We start from the raw sequence: 20,588 nt of genomic DNA, 5'->3' as shown, positions 1-20,588 counted from the left end.
TATGTAGATGACATTATTTTTGGCTCTACAGATGAAAAACTTTGTAAAAAGTTTGCCAAATTGATGAAAAGTAAGTATGAAATGAGTATGATGGGAGAACTAACTTACTTTCTTGGTTTGCAAGTTAAGCAAGTTAGTGATGGAATATTCATTAATCAAATTAAATACATTTATGATCTTTTAAAGAAATTTGATCTAATGGATTGCACATCTACAAAAACTCCCATGGCCACTGCAACTAAGCTTGAGTTAAACACTACTGAAAAGTCTGTGGATATTTCAAGTTATAGGGGCATGGTTGGCTCACTTCTGTACTTAACAGCTAGTAGGCCAGATATAATATTTGCTACATGTCTTTGTGCTAGATTTCATGCTGATCCTAAAGAATCTCACTTAGTAGCTATTAAGAGAATTTTCAGATATCTCAAGGGAACACCAAAACTTGGCATTTGGTACCCTAGAGATTCTGGTTTTGATCTAACTGGTTATTCAGATGCAGATTATGCAGGTTGCATAATTGATAGAAAAAGTACAACAGGAACCTGTCAATTTCTAGAAACAAGCTTGTGTCCTGGTTCAGTAAGAAGCAAAATTCAGTTTCGACTTCTACAGCTGAAGCTGAATATATTGCTGCTGGCAGTTGCTGTGCACATATTTTGTGGATGAAAAACCAATTGCTAGACTATGGTCTGCAAGTGGAAAGGATTCCTATTTTCTGTGACAAGACAAGTGCAATTGCAATCACTGAAAATCCAGTACAGGATTTAAGAACAAAGCACATAGACATGAAGTACCACTTCATAAGGGAACATGTAATGAATGGTACCGTGGAACTACATTTTGTTCCAAGTGAAAAGCAGCTTGCAGATATATTTACCAAGCCACTGGATGAATCCACCTTTTCAATGTTGGTAAGTGAGTTAGGTATGCTTAATAACCCTTGAATCTTTGCAAATAATTTGCAAGTTGTAATGTAGCCAGAAATCTAATTGATTTTTCAGTCTTGGATGAAATTTTGGCTAAGTCAAAGTTTACATCTCGACGAATGATCATTATCCATCGAGTTTGATCATCCGTCAGTATACTATTTGTTAATAAAATCAATTATTTTTCTGGAAACTTTTATGACTCGACGGATAACTTATTTATCCTCATCCGTTGAATTGTCTTATTTTTAGCCGTTGATTCTATGAACATTATCCATCGAGTATACTTACAGTTTATAAGCATAACACGACGGATAATTGATGGAATTTTTACAGTTTATTTTTAGAAACGGCTATTTTGGGCAATTTTTATTGGTCACTTTATTTTACTTTATTATTTTATGACAGTTATTTTTTGAGATAGTATAAAAGCATAATTCATTTTCATTGCTTTTCTTTTATCATTCTCAAATCATCTGTTATAACTTCTCTCTTTCTCAAAAGCACTTACTCTCTCTCTCTTTGCAAGTTTTTACTTTCTAACAATGGCACCAGTCGTCAAGATCATGTCTCAAACTGGATTTATCTGTGAGAAGAACAACTTCACTGCTCTTGTGAACAAGGGGATTCAACAGTCTGGCGACTACCACAAAATGATGGATTTTGTGAAGAACTACAAACTCAACCATGCCATGCTGGAATCACCAACCATCTATTGTGAAGTTGTTGAAGAGATGTGGATGACTGCAACATACAACTCAACTGATAAGATTATCACTTTCACTATTAAAGGTAAGGAATTCTGTGTCAATAGTGATATTGTTAAAGCATGTTTCAAAATTCCTGATAATACTATAACTTCACCACATACAGACACTGACATTGTTAATATGCTTAACTCCATGGGCTATGCACTTTCTACTTCTAAATTAAGTGAAATTAGGAGGTTGAGTCTTAGGAAGGAATGAAGTTATCTATGTGATGTAGTTACTAAGGTATTCTCTGGTAAAATCAGTAATTTTCATTCAGTTAATATTTCTATGCTTAACATGCTTTACATGCTAGTTACTGATAAATTTTTCAACTTTAGTGATCTTGTCATATTTGAGTTGGGGTTTAAGTTAGGGGAGCTAAATAAGAGGGGTAAAAATGTTTACTATGCTAGATTTTTAATGATGCTTGCTAACCACCTCTCTGAGGATATTGTGCTTAAGAACCCAACCAACAAATTAGATAATTGGGTTCAAGAAAGGAGAATCATTGTATATTTGAACAGGGCAAACCATCACAAAGAGGTGCCACTCTTCTACTTTCCAGTTATGGAGGCACCTCGGGTAAGTGAGCTAAGTTCAACTGTCTCTACTCTTCCATCCTCACAAACTTCTTTGCATTCAAGTGTAGCCATGGCAACTGTGTCATTGACCCAACAGTTTCCTACCCAAGCTACCAAATCCAAAATTTCAAAAACAAAGTCAAAGAAAGCCCCCTCAGCTGTCTCTCAAAAGATGTCAGTTGTAAAATCCACCAAACCAAAAGAGGGGAGTGTGAAGGTGGGTAAGAACGGTGAGGGACAGGGTGAACATCAAAGAAACCCTAAGGATAAGGTTGGAGAGGTCAGTGTATCCCAACCTAGCCACACTGCAGTTTGTTGGGAAACTGTAGTGCTTAATAAGGATATAAGCTCATTACTAGTTGCATCCTCCCAAAAGGATGTGACTATTGAACAAAGCTCTCAGCCAAGAACACAGGCCAAAAGGGTATGGGACACAAGCTCACCCCAAACCTACACTAGAAAGAAGAAATCAAAGACCCTTGGGGATGCACAGGGTTCACACACTGTGCAAACTGGTGCTAAAGACACAGTCACTGCACCTTCTCAAAGTCAGGTTGATGTGGCTCCAATAAATGTGGAGTCACAGCCAAAATCTCTAACAATTGAAGCCCCTGAAACATCAAACTCTCCCACACATTCTTTGGATGTTGACATGATAAACACATCACTTCCAAATTCTCCATCTTTAACTCTCTTGGAGAAGCCAAAAATCCAAGCAAGTGAGCATCATCTTCTAGATGATTTGTTGGCTCACTTGCCATTTCTTTCTGAAACTGTTGAGACATCTGTGCCAAAATTCTCATCAATCTGAACAGAGTCCACAATAGTTTCCACTCCAAACTCATTCATTTCTACTCACTCGATGGATATTGTTCATCCGTCGAGTAGTGATTGTATCCCGACGGATAATCTTAAAAACAGTCATCCATCGGTTAGCCAAATTACTACCCCGATGGATATCTCTTATCCGTCGACTGTCTCTGTACAGCTTCAAATTTCTTCAATTATTACAAGTGCAGAAGACTTAGTAGTAGTGTAATCACTCCTAGGATTGAGGGAAGGGAGTGAAATGAGTGAGAGTCTGGGTTGCTCCCAGGAAAAAGGAGAGAAAAAGAGAGAACAAATGCAATCCATTTCTTCAGGATTGGTAAAAGTGAGTGTGAGGAGTCCCGCCTTAGATGGTGAAGGTGAGGGTGTGAGGGTGGGGAGCCAAGGTGAGATCTTGATGCAACAAAAAAGAGATTAAGAGAGAAATGCAGGTACAGGAGTGATAAGGATGGAAACCATTGCAAGTGAGTCAATGAGTGTCAATGATGCAGAAAGGGAAAGGCTATTTCAGCAAGAATATCAAGCTGTTATAGATTCCATTTGCCTGGATGCTGAGACATTTACTCACCCTGTGCCAGCTTACCAAACTCTAGCTGTACAGGGCAATGAGGAGGCTGAAAGATTGCTGAACTTGGTGCACACTACACAATCTTTACAAAGAGCAAAGGATGCAATCACTGCTATACCTTCCAACATTGGCAGTGATTTTGAACTGGATGAAGCTTCTTTTAGGGATTCTGATGGGGATGATGAGGAAGATAGCATGGACATAGGGGGAGATGCAGCTATTCCTGCCTGGATGCTTACAACAGAATGTTCCTACTCACATCTCCAATCAACACTATTCAAGCTAATTCATGACACCCAAGCAGCCATTCAGACATCTTCCAATGCCAGCACAAAGAAGCTCCTCACAGCACATCTTGAAGTACTCCAGCTGCATAAAATTCAGGCCCTTCAACATAGTCAGAATGTGGATACAATCAAGTAAGAAATTTCTGAAGTAAAGAAGGATATCATAGAAAGGTTGGATGCTAGACTTCCTGCTACCACCATGACTAAAATAGTTCAAAAGCTAAGGAAGGAGGCTGATCTCAATAGGAAAGTTGAGGCCATGGACTCAAGATTATCTGCTGTAGAGAAGTCAATGGCCAAGATACTTAACAATCAAGAAACTCAGACTGCTCTACTCCAACAGTTGGTGGCTACTCAACTCCCTCCCACACAACTTGATGATAACAAAAAGGGGGAGAAAGGCTCTAGTGAGGGGGAGAAGCAGCTTAACATTCAAGTTAGCAAAGTAATTGTGCCTACAATTTCTTTCAACAAGCCACCAACTACAGACAACATTGATCTGATTACTGAAGCAGCAAACACATTGAGAGCAGCTGAAGAGAAGCAGTTGAGTCCAATCAACTGGGAGAAAATTGATGAGGATATACAAAAGAAGTTTGGGCTAGCAAAGAAGCCAGAAAATCAGCCATTCATCATTCTCAAGTCAGGAAAATCTGTGTAAATGAAATGAGCATGAATAATCTGGAAAGAGGACAGCCATCCTGCATCAAATCTCCAAAGGCTAAGCTAATTTTGAAGCCAAGGGTGAACTATCCAAAATCTTCACTAAAGAACCCCTTGGACACATTGTATGAGACACCAAAGCCTGATGAAAAGAAGCTGTTGGGAAGGTCTATATCATTCTACAAGGATCCAGCTGATTCAGCATTGAAAAGAAGAATTGCTAAAATTTTCAGGAATGGTAAGGAAATTTGTGTGGTGGTTGGACACCCTCAATTTGCTGAAGCAAAGAGAGAAGAAAAGGCAAGATTATAGCAAGAAAAGAAGCAAGCTGCTCTAGATGCTAAAAAGGTCAAACAAAAGAAGGAGCAAGCTGCTATCTTGGCCAAGTTACAAGCTGTGAAACCCACACAACAAATTTCTGCACAACCATCTGAAATTGTTGAATCTCAAGATCAAGAAATGCAAAATACACCTCCACAGACAAAGAGGCCAAGGTACAAGCAAAGAATCAAGAGAAAATTGGACTTCGGTATTGAGGAGATGGAAGGGTACTTTCCCAAAGAGTCTACATCTGCAAAAACTCAAACATCCATGCCCTCTGTGGCACATGGAGAATTCAAGATAGATCCATCCAAGAACTTTTATGGTGAACCTATCATTCCAAAGGATGTGCCAATAGACTGGGATAGTCTACCAATACCTGAACTCAATCTACCTCAATTCATGAAGCCAAAGAAGACAAAGACCAGAGCAGTCAAGAAAGTGAAGCCCTCAACTCTCAGATCCAAGTCCCTCACCAAAGCTTAAACCAAAGTCAACAAGGGAGACATCATGTACATCTGTGACATCAAGGAATTCTCAGATGTAAACCTCTATCTAGATGAACTGGAAGAAGTTTGAGGGATTGATACTTACAGGATTCTACCTGAAAGGTTAGTATTTAAGTACAAGGGAGGAAAAGAGATACAGTGGCCACTTCACAGGATCCTTCAAGAAAGCCAATCTGTGCTGATAAAGGTTTATTCATCCTTCAAAAAGAACTTTGGATTCAATGTGACAGCTAGAAGACTTGTTCTAAAGAAGATTAAAGAACTGAGGAGTATTAGAGCCAAAGATGTACTCCCAAAGACTCTAACTATTCCTTACACAGGGAGTAGAGTGCATCTAAGGCCCTACTGGATGATGGAATTCATGGATGATAAATGAGTTAGAAGATTCTTCAGATTAGAAGACCAATTGAGCATCTCTAGCAATGAGACTCTTTTGGAAATGCAAGAAATGTTAAATCTCTCAGAATCTGATGAACTGGAATTTGACAGGCAGCTCCAAAATCAGATAGAAGAAAATAACAGAAAGCTTGGAAAGAGATCCAGATCTTCAAGGAAATAGATTAATCTGCTCAGGCTAGAGGAGCACCTTGAAAATGACTGTGAGCAAATCTTTGTACACTTTTTTAATTGAAGCATTTAAATTTGTATTTTCAGGGTGTTTTGTTATCATCAAGTTTCTCTTAATTTATGGCTACAATTCTAGTAGACATAAATTGGGGGAGATTGTTGTGAATATGTTGTGAACTTGATGATTTCATTAACAAAATACCTTAGTAGATTTAACTTAGTGAAAAATGTAGCACTCGACGGATAAGGAATATAGTCCCGATGGATAACTCAATATAGTCCTGACGGATGATGATTTATTATCCATCGAGTGAGTAGTTTATGTAATAATAAGTCATGTAGCACATTTCTGCAAACACCTTTGTTTAGATTCTGTAGTAGCATATAAGTCATGTTGAATTTAATTAGATGTGTAGAATAGGTTGATTAATTGTACATAGATGATGTCTTGTAATTCTGCATAAATGAAATGAAGTCAAGTGCCAAATAGCTACCCGACGGATGTTCAACAAAGCTACCCGAAGGATGATCAACAAGGCAACCCGACAGATGATTATGTACCGGACGGATAATCAATTCAAACATTAGTTGACAGTGACAACACAATCACATGCGTCGAGTGTATGCAAGAGGAATGTGGAAGCCTATTCAACTGGGTTTTTGAGAACAAAGAAGCATTGCCATTTCCATGCTATTATGAAGATATTCAAAGATGCTGGAACAGAGTAATGAAGTAGCATATTATTAGACTTGATAGGTTTTGTTTTATTATCTTGTCTTATTACTGTGTAATCTTGGTGATATATAAACCAAGAGTAGCAATTAGAACAAATAGAAGACTAAGCAACACATTTTCTCAGAGAAACAATTGTAAGCTGTATCCTTAGCATTTCTCTGTAAGTTTAGTTGTTCTTATTGTTGTAAGCAATTGTGAGCTATTCAAGCTTCACAGGGTTCTCTTGATATATATATATATATATATATCTGGTGGACACATTCAAATCCACCAGAAAGTTTTAAAGACTTGTGTTTTTATTACTTTATGTTTTGATTTAACTAACTCTTATTCCAAACCTAGAAAATCAAACACCTATATATATATATATTATTAAGATAGAACATTTTGTAATTCAGAAAAAGTTTGAAGAATTCCATTCAACCCCCTTCTGTAATTCTTGTTGCATTATTAGGGACTAACACAATAAGATGTGGCTCCCTATGATTTGCCTGAAATCTTGCACACAAAAAGGTCGCAAACATAATGTCTGGCCTACTACCCGTTAGATACAAAAGAGAACCAATCATACCTTTGTAGTTTATCACATCAACTGTTGTACCTTCATGAGGATCAAGCTTTGTAGCAGTTGTCATAGGAGTAGTTGCAGTTGCACTTTTTTGCATATTAAACCCCTTCAACAGATTCATTGTGTACTTTGACTAATTAATGTAGATACCATTATCAGTCTGTTTAATTTGCAATCCCAAGAAGTAACTCATCTCTCCCATCATGCTCATCTGATATCTTGATTGCATCAACTTTGAGAACTTATCATGCAGTTTTTGATTAGTTGATCCAAAAATGACATCATTGTAATTCCCTAACAATACAAAAAAAATTACAGAATGGGGGGTTAAATGTAATTCTGGCTACTTTTTAAATATTTTAAAATAGTTCTTACTCGATATTATATAAGTGTTTGATTTGCAAAGTGCAGAATGAATAATTTATGTGAATCAAAAGACAAAGTATTAAAAACACAGGCTTTTAAAACTTTCTGGTGGATTTGAAAGTATCCACCAGATATATATATATTGAATGAGAACCATGTGAAGCTTGAATAGCTCAAAGCTGCTTACAAATAGAAGAACTAAACTTACAGAGAAATGCTACAGAATACAGCTTGAAAATGTTTCTCTGAAAATGTGTATGCTTAATTGTTCTACTAGTTACACTTGGTTTATATATCACCAAGTTTACATGACAGTAAGACAAGATAATAAAACAAAACATATCTAGTCTAACTCCATGCTGCTTCACTACTCTATTCCAGCATCTTTGAATATCTTCATAATAGCATGAAAATGGTAATGCTTCTTTGTTCTCAAATTCCTGCTTAACAGGCTGCCACATTCCTTTTGCAAACACCCAACACATATGACTGTGTTGTCACTGTCAACAGATATTTGAATTTGATCATCCGTCAGATACATGCTTGTCATCCATCGGGTAGCTTTGTTGATCATCCGTCGGGTAGCTTTGTTGATCATCCATCGGGTAGCCATTTTGTCACTTGACTCCATTTCATTTATATAGAATTGCAAGACATCTTATATTTACAATTAATCAACCTATTCTGCATATCTAATAAGAGTCCACATGACTCATATGCTCCTACAGACTCTATACAACTTTGTTTGCAGAAATGTGCTACAATACTTATTATTACATAAGCTTCTCACTCGATGGATGTTAATTTGTCATCCGTCGGGATTATATTAAATCATCCGTCAAGACTATATTTGATCATCCGTCGAGTGCTACAAAATAAACTAAGTTAAATCTACTAAGGTGTTTTGTTTAACTTATCATCAAGTTCACAACATGTTCCTAACAATCTCCCCTAATTTATGTCTACTGGAATTGTAGCCATAAATTAAGAGAAACTTGATGATAACAAAACACCCTAAAAATACAGATTGAAAATAGTAGATAAACTGATAAGTGCTACAAGTCTTATTGAAAATTGAACAAAGCAAAGTATACAAAGAAGTTGCTCATAATCATTATCAAGGTGTTCCTCTAGTCTGAGAAGATAAGTCTATTTCCTTGATTGTCTGGATTTCTTCCCAAGCCTCCTGTTGTTCTCTTCTATCTGATTTTGGAGTTGTCTACGGAACTCAAGTTCATCAGCTTCTGAGAGATCTAGCATTTCTTGCATTTCCAATAGAGTCTCATTGCTAAAGATACTCAACTGGTCCTCCAATCTGAAGAATCTTATTACTCCCTTTTCATCCCTGAATTCCATCAGCCAATAGGGCCTCAAATGCACTCTCTTTCCTATGAAGGGAATTGACAGAGTTTTTTGTAGTGCATATTTTGCTCTATTACTCCTCAGCTCCTCAATCTTCTTTAGAACTAATCTCCTTGCTGTCACATTGTATCCAAAGTTCTTTTTGAAAGATGAGTAGATCTTTATTAGAACTGATTGGCTTTCTAGAAGAATCTTATGAAGTGGCCATATTATCTCTTTTCCTCCCTTATATTTAAACACCAGCCTTTCAGAAAGATGTATGTGAGCATCAATTCCTCTTACTTCTTCCAATTCATCTAAGTAGAGGTTTATGTTAGAGAACTCCTTGATGTCACAAATATATAACAAATCTCCCTTCTTGACTTAGATTGAGTTTTGGTTAGGGTCTTGGATCTGAGAGTCACAAGCTTCACTTTCTTGCTTGCTCTAGTCTTTATCTTCTTTGGCTTGTTGAAGATAGGAAAATTTAGCTCAGGAATTGACAAACTATCCCAGTCTACTGGCTCATCCTTAGGAATAATGGGCTCACTATGAATGTTTCTAGTTGGATCCACCACCTTGAATTCTTCAAATACCACTGAGGGTTTTGATGTCTGAGTTGAAGTTGTAGACTTTTTGGGAATGTAGTCTTCCATTTCCTCGTCACTGAAGTCCAATTTTCTTTTGGAGTGGATCTTGTATCTAAATCTTATTTTCAGTTGTGGTTCATGTTAGTCCCTTAACAATATAACAAGAATTACGAAAGGGGGGTTGAATGGAATTTTTGAAACTTTTTCTTGAATAAAAATTGTTCTAACTCAATTATATATATATATATATGTGAATTGATTAGCAGAATGCGGAATAGTTACTTGAAATGAATCAAAACACAAGTAATTAAAAACAAGAGTTTTTAAAAACTTTCTGGTGGATTTGAATGATTCCACCAGAGATATATAATTTATATCGAGAGAACTCTGTGTGCAAAAAGCTCACAGCTTCTTACAAAATGATAACAACTAAGAATGAGAGAAATGCTAAGAGTACAACTTACAAATGTTTCTCTCTTGGTTGCTAGGTTTCTTAGTTTCTTAGTTACAATTCTATTTACTGCTTCTTGGTTTATATATCACCATGATTATAAAGTAATAAGACAGGATAATAAAACAAAAACTATCAAGTCTAATATAATGCTACTTCATTACTCTATTCCAGCATCTTTGAATATCTTCATAATAGCATGGAAATGGCAATGCTTCTTTGTTCTCGAAAACCCAGTTGAATAGGCAACCACATTTCATTTGCATACACTCGACGCATGTGACTGTGTTGTCACTGTCAACAGATATTTGAATTCTTTATCCGTCGGGTTTTTGACCATCCGTCGAGTTGTTGATCATCCGTCATATCAATTGTTGTTCATCCGTCGGGTAGCAATCAGGTACTTGACTCCATTTCATTTATTCTGAATTACAAGACATCATTTATGTACAATTAATCAACCTATTCTGCATATCTAGTTACAGTCAACATGACTTAAGTACTACTACAGATTCTAAACAATGTGTATGCAGAAATGTGCTACAGACTTATTGTTACATAAGCTACTCACTCGATGGATAATAAATTATCATCCGTCGGGACTAAAATGAGTTATCCATCGGGACTATTAACCTTATCCATCGAGTGCTACATTTTCACTAAGTAAAATCTACCAAGGTGTTTTGTTCATGAAATCATCAAGTACACAACATATACACAACAATCTGCCCCAATTTATGTCTACTGGAATAGTAGCCATAAATTAAGAGAAACTTGATGATAACAAAACACCCTAAAAATACAACTTTGAGGAAAAGTAGATGATACTGAAAAGTGCTTCAATTAACAAAATGTACAAAGTTTAGCTCACAGTCATTTTCAAGATGCTCCTCTAGCCTGAGCAGATTTATCTACTTCCTTGAAGGTCTGGATCTCTTTCCAAGCTTTCTGTTGTTTTCTTCAATCTGATTTTGGAGCTGCCTGTGGAATTCCAGCTCATCAGATTCTGAGAGATCTAGCTTTTCTTGCATTTCCAAGAGAGTCTCATTGCTAGAGATGCTCAATTGGTCTTCTAATCTGAAAAATCTTCTCACTCCTTTGTCATCCATGAACTCCATCAGCCAGTAGGGCCTTAGATGCACTCTTCTCCCTGTGTAGGGGATAATTAGAATCTTTGGGAGTGCATCTTTAGCTTTAACACTCCTTAGTTCTTCAATCTTCTTCAGTACCAATCTTCTTGCAGTAACATTGATCCCAAAGTTCTTTTTGAAGGATGAATAAACCTTAATCAGTACAACTTGGCTTTCTTGAAGGATCCTATGAAGTGGCCACTGAATCTCCCTTCCTCCCTTGTACTTGAACACTAACCTTTCAGGTAGGTTTCTGTATGCATCAATTCCTCTCACTTCATCTAGTTCATCCAGATAGTGGTTTAAATCAGAAAACTCCTTGATGTCACACAAGTACAGGTAATCTCCCTTATTGGCTTTAGATTGAGCTTTGACTAGAGATTTGGATTTGAGAGGTGACAACTTCACTTTCTTGACTGCTCTTGATTTTTTCCTTTTTGGCTTGCTAAGGATTGGCTAATTGAAGTCAAGAATTGGTAAGTTCTCCCATTCTATTGGCTCATCCTTAGGCACAATAGGTTCACCATGAATGTTCCTGTAGGGATCCACCACCTTTATATTTTCAAATACCACAGAGGGCTTTGATGCTTGAGTTGTAGTTAGAGTGGATTTCTTGGGAAACTGATTCTCCAATTCCTTATCAACAATGTCCAGTTTCCTTTTGGTTCTTTTATCCAATTCCTTGATTCTTGGAGCTTTCTTCTGGTGTTCAACTTGCTTCTTTGGAACTTGTGATTCAATGATTTCAGATGGCTGAGCAGAGATTTGTTGTGATGAATTTACAGCATGTAACTTGGCCAATATAGCAATCTGCTATTTCTTTTGTTTAGCCTTTTTGGCATCTAGAACAGCTTGCTTCTTTTCCTGTTTCAATCTAGCCTTTTCTTCTCTCTTTGCTTGAGCAAATTGAGGATGACCAGCCACCACACAAATTTCTTTCCCATTCCTAAAAACTTTAGCAATTCTCTTTTTCAAAGCTGAATCAGCTGGATCTTTGTAGAAAGCAATTAACCTTGATAGAAGCATCTTTTCATCAGCTTAGGTGTCTCATATACAGTATCCAAAGGGTTCTTCAATGATGATTTTGGATCATTCACCCTTGGCTTCAGAATTATTTCAGCCTTTGGAGATTTGATGCAGGATGACTGTCCTCTTTTCAGATAGTTCATGCTCATCTCATTCACAGAAATTTGCTTGACTTGAGAATGATGGATGGCTGACTTTACTGGCTCCTTGACTAGTTCAAACTTCTTTTGTATATCCTCATCAATCTTCTCCCAGTTGAGTGGACTCAACTTCTTCTTTTCAGCTGCTCTAAAGTTGGTGGTTGCTGCATTTATCAGATCTGTACTGTTTGTAACTGGTGGCTTTGAGATAGTAATTGAAGGCACAATTACTTTACTGATATGAATTTGAAGCTTCTCCCCCTCACTTGGTCATTTCTCCCCCTTTGTGTTATCATCAAGTTGATTAGAGGAGGGGGTTTGAGCAGCCACCAATTTTTGAAGTAAATCTGTCTATTGTGCTTGATAAAGATGGATGGTTGTTAAGGATGCTTCCATGGCTGACATTCTTGTATCCAAGGCATCTATCTTGGTTGCAAGATCAGAATTTTTCCTTAATTGCCTTTTGATATCAAGCATTGTGGCTTCTGGAAGCTTAGAATCCATCTTGTCTGAAATGGCCTTCTTCATCTCATCAATATCACCCTTGATGGTGTTTACATCCCTAGCATGTTGGAAGCCTTGAATTTGTTGAAGTTGCAGGGAGGCTAGATGTGCCTGAAGGAGCTTCTTGGTGCTGACATTGGTAGTGGTGTGAAGAGCAGTGTTTGTTTGATTGATTAGTTGGATTAGGGTTTTCTTGAAGTAGTGCTCATCACAGTGCTTTGAAAATGCCCATGATGGCATACCTGATCTTGAAATGGAACCTACTTCTCCCCCTATGTCCATTGCTTCATCTTCACTATCCCCACTTCCATTACCAAAGAAATCAGCTGAACCACCAGTCTCATAATCCACATCACCAGCTGTAGAGGGCAAAGCTGTGATGGCATCCTTAGCTCTTAGCATAGACTGTGTGGTATGCACCAGATTGAGCATCCTTTCTGCATTGTCATTGCCCTGTTCAGCTAGAAGTTGATAAGCTGGGACATGATGAGTAAATGCCTCAGCATCAAGGGAGATGGAATCTATAACAGCTTGAGGTTGCTGAGATAGTCCCTCCCTGTCTGCATCCTGGACATTCATTGACTCACTAACAATGACATCCATCCTTATAGCTCCAGTACCTGCATTTCTCTCATTTTCTCTCTTGTTTTGCATCAGGGTCTCACCTTGGCTCCCCACACTCACACCCTCACCTTCACCATCTAAGGTGGGACTCCTCTCACTTTCTTTTGCCAATCCTGAAGAACTGGATTGCATAATTTCACTCATTTCCTCTCTTTTTTCCGGGGAGCAACCCAGACCCTCACTCAAAACACTCTTCTCTCTCAGTCCTAATAGTGACTGTGCAACCACTAAATCTTCTGCACTAGAGATAAATGAAGTTTGAAGCTGTGCAGAGATACTCGACGGATGAGTGATATCCATCGAGTGAATGGTTTTGCTATTCGACGGATAACTGCTGTTAAGCTTATCCGTCGGGATACAATCACTACTCGACGGATTAGCAATATCCGTCGATAGAGTAGAAATGAATGAACTAGGAATAGAAACTATTATGGACTCTGTGCTGATTGAAGATATATTGGGCACAGATGATTCAACAGTTCCTGAAAGAATTGGAAAGTGAGCCAACAAATTATCTAAAAGATGATGCTCATGTGCACTAGATTTTGGCTTCCCCAACAAAGGTAAAGAAGGGGAATCAGGAATTGATGTGTTTATCATATCCACATCCAGTGAGTTTGTGGGTGAGTTTGGTGTTTGAGGTGCTTATATTACTAGAGATTTTGGCTGTGACTCCACATTTATTGGAGTCACATCAAGCTAAATTTGTGAAGGTGCAGTGACTGTGTCTTTAGCACCATTTTACACAGTGTGTGTACACTGTGCATCCCCAAGGATTTTAGATTTCTTCTTTCTGGCATAAGTTTGGGGTGAGCTTGTCTCCCTAACCCTCTTGGCATGTGCTCTTGGTTGAGAGCTTTGTTCAATAACTACATCCTTTTGGGAGGATGCAGCTAGAAATGAGCTTTTATCCTTTTTAAGCACTGCAGTTTGTTGGGAAACTGCAGTGTGGCTAGGCTAGGAACCACTCAACTTTCCATCCTTATCCTTAGGATTTCTTTTATGTTCACCCCTTCCCTCACCTGTCTTACCCACCTGCACACTCCCCTCTTTGGTTTTGCTGGATTTTGCAACTAGCATCTTTTGAGAGATACCAGAGGGGGCTTTCTTTGATTTGGATTTTGAAATATTTGCAGGTTTGGTAGCTTGGGTAGGCAACTGTTGGGTCATTGACATAGTTGCCATAGCCACACTAGAACTCAAAAAAATTAGTGAGGTTGGAGTTGTGGTAGGGATAGATGAACTTACCTCACTTACCTGAGGTGCTTCCATTACAGGGAAATAGAACAGTGGCACCTCCTTGTGATGATTGGCCCTATTCAAATCTGCAATGAGCCTTCTCTCTTGAACCCAACAATCTAATTTTTTGTTAGGGTTCTCAAGCACAATAATCTCAGAGAGATGGTTAGCTAAAATCATAAAGAATCTAGCATAATACATATTTTTACCTCTCTTATTTAACTCTCCTAGTTTAAAACCCAACTCAAACAAAACAAGGTCACTGAAATTATAGAATTTATCTATAACTAGCATGTAGAGCATGGAGAATATTGACTGAATCAAAATTACTGATTTTACCTGAAAATACCTTAGTCACTACATCACACATAAAACTCCATTCCTTCCTAAGACCCAGTCTCCTAATATCACTTAACTTAGAAGTAGAGAGTGCATAGTTCATGGAATTAAGTATATTGATTATATCACTATCAGTGTGTGGTGAGGTTACAGTGTTATCAGGAATCTTGAAACATGCTTTTACAACATCACTATTGATACAGAATTCTTTACCTTTAATGGTTAGAGTAATGGTCTTATCTGTTGAGTTGTATATAGCAGTGGTCCACATTTCTTCAACAACTTCACAAAAGATTGTGGGTGATTCCAGCATGGCATGGCTAAGCTTGCAATTCTTCACAAAGTCCATCATCTTGTGATAGTCACCAGATTACTGAATACCCTTGTTTACTAATGCAGTGAAATTATTCTTCTCATAAATAAACCCAGTTTGAGACATAATCTTGACAATTGGCGCCATTGTTAGAGAATAAAAGCTTGAAGAGAGAGAGAGTAAGTGCTTTGAGAGAGAAAGAAATTTGAGCAGTTGATTTGAGAATGATAAAAGAAGAGCAATGAAATGAAATAAGCTTTTATACAGTCTCAAAATTAACTGTTAGAAATAATAAAGTAAAATAAAGTAACCAATGAAAATTGCCTAGAATAGCCATTTAAAAATAAAATGTAAAAATTCCACCCATTATCCGTCGTGTTATGCTTACAAACTGTAAGTATACTCGATGGATAATGTGTAGGGAATTCACGGCTGAGATTAAGACAATTCGACGGATGAGGATAAACTATTATCCGTCGTGTCATAAAATATTCCAGAAAAGTAATTGATATTTATTAGAAAATAGTATACCGTCGAGATGCAAATTTTGACTTAGCTAAAATTTCATCCAAGACTGAAAATTCAATTAAATTTATGGCTGCATTTCAACTAGAAAATTATCTCATAAAGATTTAAGAATAATTAGGCATACCTAACTCACTTACCAACCTTGTAAAGGTGGATTCATCCAGTGGCTTGGTAAAGATATCTGCAAGCTGCTTCTCACTTGGAACAAAATGTAGTTCCACAGCACCATTTATTACATGCTCCCTTATGAAGTGGTACTTGATATCTATGTGCTTTGCCCTTGAATGTTGTACTGGATTTTCAGAGATGGCAATTGCATTTATGTTATCACATAAAATAGGAATCCTCTCAACTTGCAAACCATAGTCTAGAAATTGATTTTTCATCCATAAAATCTGTGCACAGCAACTGCCAGCAGCAATATATTCAGCTTCAGCTATAGAAGTAGAAACTGAATTTTGCTTTTTAATGAACCAGGACACAAGCTTGTTTCCTAGAAATTGACAGGTTCCTGCTGTACTTTTTCTATCAATTCTACAACTTGCATAATCTGCATCTGAATAGCCAGTTAGATCAAAACCATAATCTCTAGGGTACCAAATGCCAAGTTTTGGTGTTCCCTTGAGATATCTGAAAATTCTCTTAATAGCTACTAAGTGAGATTCTCTAGGATCAACCTGAAATCTAGCACACAAACATGTAGAAAACATTATATCTGGCCTAGTAGCTGTTAAGTACAGAATTGAGCCAACCATGCCCCTATAACTTGAAATATCCACAGACTTTTCAGTAGTGTTTAATTCAAGTTTAGTTGCAGTGGCCATGGGAGTTTTGTAGATGTGCAATCCATTAGATCAAACTTCTTTAAAAGATCAAAAATATATTTAGTTTGACTAATGAATATTCTATCACTAACTTGCTTAACTTGCAAACCAAGAAAGTAAGTTAGTTCTCCCATCATACTCATTTCATACTTACTTTGCATCAATTTGGCAAACTTTTTGCAAAGTTTCTCATCTGTAGAGCCAAAAATAATGTCATCTACATAAATTTGAACAAGTATACTATAGCCATTAACATTTCTAAAGAATAAAGTTTTATCTACACTACCTCTTGTGAAATGATTTTCCAAAAGGAACTTTGATAAAGTGTCATACCAGGCTCTAGGTGCTTGCTTTAGTCCATAAAGTGCTTTCAAAAGATAGTAGACATGATCTGCAAAATTTGGATCTTCAAAACCAGGGGGCTGACTGACATAGACTTCCTCCTCCAAATCTCCATTCAGAAAGGCACTTTTGACATCCATTTGATAGACCTTGAAATTGGCATGGGCTGCATAGGCTAAGAAAATTCTGATGGCTTCAAGTCTTGCGACAGGAGCAAATGTTTCATCAAAATCTATTCCTTCTTGTTGACAATAGCCCTTAGCAACCAATCTAGCTTTGTTCCTGACTACTATGCCATTTTCATCCATCTTGTTTCTGAATACCCATTTGGTGTCTATTGGATTCTTTCCTTTAGGCTTGGGTACCAGCTTCCATACATTATTCCTTTCAAATTGGTTTAACTCCTCTTGCATAGCTAAAATCCAATCAGGATCCAACAAAGCTTCTTCTACCTTCTTTGGTTCTTCTTTGGTAAGAAAGCTGCTGTATAGATATTCTTCTTGAGTTGCTCTCTTGGTTTGAACTCTAGAAGAGGCATCACCAATTATGAGCTCAAATGGGTGATCTTTTGTCCATTTTCTTTGTTGAGGTAGATTAGCTCTAGATGAAGATGCCTCATTGTTGTCTTGATGGGTGATTGAATTTTGATTGCTAGAAACTCCCCCTGAGTATGTGGATCTTTGATTTGAGAAAGGGGAATTTTCTATAGGTGATCTATCTTGACTTCCTGCTTCTCTTGATAACCCGACAGATGGTGAATTTTGAGTACCGACGGATGAGACAGGTTGCCTTCCGACGAATAAGGCAGATTGTCTCCCGACGGATGAAACATTTTGCAATTCGACAGATGTTGAATTTTGTGCTTCATTGGTAGTAGATTTTTCTGCATAATCCTTTGATATTGTTTCTTGATCACTTTCATCATCACTGTCGTCATTAACCATCTCCACATTATCGAATTTGAGGCTCTCATGGTAATCTCCATCTTGAAGTCCTTCAATCTTTTTATCATCAAACCCAACATGTATTGATTTCACAACAATGTTGGTTCTTAGATTGTAGACTCTATATGCTTTACCAACAGCATATCCAACAAAAATTCCTTCATCTGCTTTTGCATCAAACTTCCCATTTTGATCAGCTTGATTCCTCATAATATAGCATTTGCAGCCAAAGACATGAAGAAAATTTAGAGTTGGCTTCTTGTTCTTGAACAATTGATAAGGAGTCATGCATCTTTCTTGGTTAACCAGGGAAATATTCTGAGTGTAGCATGTAGTATTTACAGCTTCAGCCCAGAAGTATGTTGGCAGTTTGGATTCTTCAAGCATTGTCCTGGCAGCTTCAATAAGTGATATGTTCTTCCTTTCCACTACTCCATTCTGTTGTGGAGTTTTTGCTGCTGAAAACTCATGCAGAATCCCATTTTCCTTACAAAATGCTCTCATGACAGAATTCTTGAACTCAGTTCCATTATCACTCCTGATTCTTCTAACTTTGAAATCAGGATGATTATTGACTTGCCTTATGTGATTAATGATGATTTCACTAGCCTCATCTTTAGACTTTAGGAAATATGTCCAAGAGAACTTTGAGAAATCATCTATAATTACTAGGAAAAATCTTTTCCTCGAAATGGACAACACATTGACTGGTCCAAAAAAATCCATGTGTAGCAGTTGCAAAGGTTCTTCAATTGTTGAATCAAGTTTCTTCCTGAATGATGCTTTAATCTGCTTCCCTTTTTGGCAGGCATCACACAGTCCATCCTTAGAAAACTCCACTAGAGGAATGCCTCTAACCAGTTCTTTCTTTACTAGCTCATTCATGGTCTTGAAGTTTAGATGGGATAGCTTCTTGTATCATAGCCAACTTTCATCCTGACTTTCTTTACTAAGAAGACAAGTAACAGATTCTACATTAGATGAGTTGAAATCAGCTAGGTACACATTTCCCTTTCTCACACCAGTGAGAACCACTTTGTTGCTTCTTTTGTTAGTTACAACACAGGCTTCTGAGTTGAAAGTTACTGAGTTGCCTTTATCACAAAGCTGGCTGATACTCAACAAGTTGTGTTTGAGACCATCCACTAAGGCAACCTCTTCAATGATGACATTGTCCTTTGAAATCAAGCCATATCCCACAGTATAACCTTTCCTGTCATCTCCAAAAGTAATACTTGGGCCAGCTCTCTCCTTAAACTCTGTGAGCAGGGTAGAATTACCAGTCATGTGTCTTGAACAACCACTATCCAAGTACCAAAGATTCTTTATGTTTCCCTGCACACATTAAAATCAAATCAAGTTGATTTTGGTACCCAAGTTTCCTTGGGTCCTGCCTTGTTAGCTTTCTTTTTCTGTTTCTTAGGCTTTATCTCATTTGACTTGGGGATATCAGAATCATCCTTAGTCATTTGAGTTGGGCCTTTGAAACCATTCATTGTAACAGAATTATTATGCATATTATAATCAGCAGGGAATGGCATGTTATTAGTGAACATGTTATTCCAGTAAGGCATGCTAAATGGCATTTGTGGCATACTAAATGCAGCATAAAAGGATTAGGTGCAAATGTCATATTAGCAAACTGTGCATTCATATTCTGTATAGACATAGCATTCATAGGCATGGGAGGCATATCATTCATGTTGTGAAAGTGAGGTGGCACAGACATGGAAGTAGGCATGGCAGATTTGCAATTAACAGACAAATGATTTACACTACCACACTTGACACAGATTTTTCTAGGAGTATATTTATCAGGTGTGTAGTTATTGTGTTTGTTAATCCCTACTTTACCATTTCTATTATTTTTCCTTTTAGCCTCTGTTTTCACCTCAATCTTTTCAAGTCTGTCACTCAACTGTTTGACAGTCATGTGACCAACATTAGCATTTTTCCCTTTCTTAACTTGACTCGATTCTCCTGAAACAAAGTTCTTGGAAACAGATCCATACTTTTCATTCAGCTTAACAAGTTTGGCTTTACTGATAAGCTTGCTTACAGTCGACAGATGAGGATTTGCATCAGCCGACGGATAACCCTTTTTGTTATCCGACAGATGATCCTCATCATCCGTCGAGTCTACATCTGTTAGCAGTCCATCCACCAATTTTGGTTCTAGTTTTTCCTTGTTCTTTTTCCAGGCTTCATCACAGAAGGACTCGATTCCTTGAACTTTAGTGATTTGAGCATGGACATCTCTAGATGTTTTCCATGCCTTAATCACCTCCTGTTCACGCTCGAGCTGCTTCTTCAAAATTTCTTCTTTCTTCAAGGACTCAGTTAATTCCTCCTCGGCAATCTTACACTCAATTCTTAATTTTTCAAGATCAATGAACTGAGACTCTAGCACATTATTTCTCTCACTCAAAAATAGATTGTTTTCTTTGATTTTAGCATTTTCTTTAGTAAGAGACTTAAGTGTAACACGCAAATGATATAACTCTATAGACATGTCATTTATAGCATCATTACACTCAGCTTTAGATAAATGTGCAAGGTTTGTAGTAATTACCTAATTACT

This window comes from Apium graveolens, chromosome 1, assembly GCF_009905375.1.
Source record: "Apium graveolens cultivar Ventura chromosome 1, ASM990537v1, whole genome shotgun sequence".
Classification (NCBI taxonomy): domain Eukaryota; kingdom Viridiplantae; phylum Streptophyta; class Magnoliopsida; order Apiales; family Apiaceae; genus Apium; species Apium graveolens.
Note: the sequence above shows the minus strand (reverse complement) of the source record.